Here is a 3670-nt window from a genome sequence, read left to right on the forward strand (position 1 = left end):
TAAGAAATCACCTATGTCAGAGAAAAGTGTAGCCGCTTCTAATGAAATTATGTGGGGCTCAATTCTTAAAAACTCTCACGGGACTAGGGAATGTTCATGACTAAAATGAACATAATTATAAGTATCGAGATATGTTAGGAAAAAACCTGTGTTGAGTATGTCATCATTTACACAAAGAGCATAATAGTTCAAAGATATCATGTCTGCTCATTAGTTAGTAAAATAAACATATTTACACGAGGGAAGGTTTAACACCTACCTAACTTATGTAGGTTTCGACCATGAATTCTACCATCTTGTTTGACTGTCATTGTTGTTAATTTCATCCATGTGAGAGATTGTTGGAAAATGATATATTAAAGTTAATATATTAAAACAATATATTCAAATTAATATATTAGAATAATATATTCAAGTTGAATGAAATTGTAACGACAATTCATAGGTTTCAAGTCTAGTCAATTCTATAGTTAATTTGTGTTTGAATTAGTTCGATTCCATAATCAATTCGTGGTTACAAAATTATTCATGGCTATTGTAACATTATTTGTGTTAAATACTAAATTAACTAAGAATATGAAACCTTCCTCATCCTAGTACTATATAATGTTCTCTTCCGTATTCTACATACCAAAAAAAATGATAGTTCTTTCTTCACTCTAAGTTTCTGTCTTCTCTTTGTTTCAAGAGTTTAGTTCCCAGTAACTTAGATAGTTTAGTTCTTTGTTCTAGTTTAGTTATAGAACTGTGAGCATTCTTAGTTTGCCTAAAATAGTTATGAGGTGCTAGTCAGCTACTTTCAACCATTGTATCATGGGAGATAGATGCCATCAGCCCTCTTACACTACAGTATGGGCAAATTTGTTTTAAGGAAAACTATGTGCAACACATGCCTCGATTTCTCTCAATATTGTTACTAACTCAACAACCATTTCTTCTAATTTTATTGTTACTCTATTTATCGTGATGGTCGCTTCCATTATTTAATTTATACAATTCCAACAGTATTTCTATTTTTCTTTATATATTTTTCCTAACAATACTATTATCAAAGTTGGCGTGATCAACTTTTAACAGATTATTTAAGTGGTTCCAATTATTCAAGCTATGTACTCTACATTAGTTTTACCCAATATTAATGCTCATGAGGAAAATCCAAGAAATTCATAGAAATGATTTTAAGAGATTACAAAAAGAGATGCTTTTTCTTATTGTTATATATTTGACAAAATTCTTTTAGTGAAGATGTTTCAATCATTGATCAGGAGGGCACGAATCCTCAAAGACAAGTAGCATTTGATGCATGCAGCCATAGTAATTTTATGTGCAAAAATTATATCCTCAATGGTCTTGAACAATTTAATCAACACAACTAAATCACTTTGAGAATCCTCGAAAAAGAAGTAAATATAAAAGATGTTGATTTGAAAAGATTTGATGTTAATGAGTTCCTAAACTTCAAATAAATGGTGGATTCTAAAATAGTGTTAAATTAAGCCCCCATTCCGTTTGACCCCATTATTTCCCATTAAATTATAATTCCTTTTTTTATCTCTTCTTATCAACCATACATTCTCCAATTAAATAATATCACATGTAAGTCAAAATACTTTTCCTTTCTTTTTAACCACACATTCTCCAAAAAATTACTATTTCTCTCATTATAATGTGGAATAAAGGGACAAAATAGGTGCCAAGTCCAATAGGACATATTATCATGCACAAAATACATGCAGAAGGGATAAAGTTCAGTGAGTGACTATTCTACCTTCTCTATTTCACCTCCAAATATTATATTTTGCATCTCTTAGGTCAATCTTCCCGATTCAGATATATCAATCAGTAGGTTCATTGATCTTGTAATTTGAGTGCTATTTTTACAAATTCATTCTATTGTACATTAAGAGAAAAGCGTTGGAGAATCATTAGCACAGTGCGAGGCATTATCGTCTGAATGAGAAAAACTCGAACTCTTACCTCGATTATTTTAATTTCTTTACATATTTTCCTTCTAAATTTGTTTGCGGATAAGTCAAAATTCTATTTGATTTTTCATTTATTAAAAGGATAAATTGAATATAATTTAACAGCAAGTATGATAAATTCACCAACAAGAAAAATGACTTGACATTTGATGAAGCCTATAAATAAAAGTCATCTACGAGATTGTCAATTTCCATGTCATCCTTTGATTTTGTTTTTCCTTTTTCTTGCTATAGATAATAAAAATTCTAATTGATTCAATTTTCTAATTTAAAAACCCCAAAATCTTCTGGGGCAAAAAAATAAAAATAGCCAAAACTATACCTTTTACTTTTCCTTCACACAAGTAATGTTTTTAAAAAAAAAAATTCAAAAGCTAGGCAGTTATTATAAAAATGTATAATTTTTAATATTTTATTTTTATAGTATCACGAATCCCAACAATTAAGGTAAAATTATATAAAGAAATCATTTTTCCCTAATTTCTCTTTATCGTGCTTTGGAGAAAGTCTAACCTTCCCAATTCTCTTCACCATTCTTGTTCATAATCACATTTTCAACCATATCTTCCTCTCATGTCAAACCAATATCTATTTGTGTATCACATTTTCAATAGAGTCTTTGCCTCATTTAAATCTTAATTTCTCCAAACAATTGAATTCTTGGAAGACAATGAAAAGAAACAGTGATCATTTCAAGAAATTGAAGGAGAAGCTTTCAAATAAAAAAAATCAAAATGAGTGTATTTGATTGAAAAGATTTTCATGGAAACTAGTATTTTTCTACATGAATTTCAAATTTTAGAGTACTTGATTGTCATTTTTTCGTGAAAAATATTATCCAACATTTGAAGATATGGCTAGTTTTCTTTATTTTTGATGAAACCATTTTCTTTGGGAGATGAATATTTTGTATTCCTCAAAATAAGGAAAATATTTTCTTTTCTATGAAACATTTTTCATACCAATCAATCACACCACTAAAAGGAAAAATGAAGTTCAAACAAACTGAAAGCTTGATTGAGGAAGGGACTAACAACTTCTTTTTAGGGGTTCACATTCATAAATTGTAATAAGATTTTTTTCTTGAATGTTTTGGGTTAATGTGAAAAAATTAGGGTGGACATTTCTCATCTTTTTTTTTGTTTGTGTACCATGTTGTAGAGTCCACAGTTGTTGGATTTAATTTCTATATAATTGCATCTCTATATGTTGTGTATGTGGCTCATATAGAGCTAAACACGGACCCTAAAGTTATGTATGGGCTTGGCTATGGTTAGTATAAATATTGATAATGTAACCCTATTATTTATACTGAATAAAATTATTCGCTTTACTCGCTATAGATGTAGGCATATCGTCGAACCGCGTAAATACTTTTATTGATTTTGCTCTTCATCTCTTTATTATTACGCATAAAATCTAACAACTGGTATCAGAGTTCTAGGTTTAGGTAATGAGTTCTTCAATTGCAAAATTCGACATGATGAAGTTTGACAGAACTAGGACTTTCGAATTATGGCAGTGAAATGTGAAGGATTTGTTGATGTAACAAAAGATGGTGAAAGTGCTATCTGGGTAGAAGCTAGAGGGTACGTTAGATGCTGATTGGGAAGGCCTCGAGGCACGAATAATAGGTACAATTTGGCTCTGTTTGACGGACGAAATCATGTATCACATCATAGATG

The sequence above is a fragment of the Olea europaea genome, unplaced genomic scaffold (assembly GCF_002742605.1).
Source record: "Olea europaea var. sylvestris unplaced genomic scaffold, O_europaea_v1 scaffold1801, whole genome shotgun sequence".
In the NCBI taxonomy this organism is placed as follows: Eukaryota; Viridiplantae; Streptophyta; class Magnoliopsida; order Lamiales; family Oleaceae; genus Olea; species Olea europaea.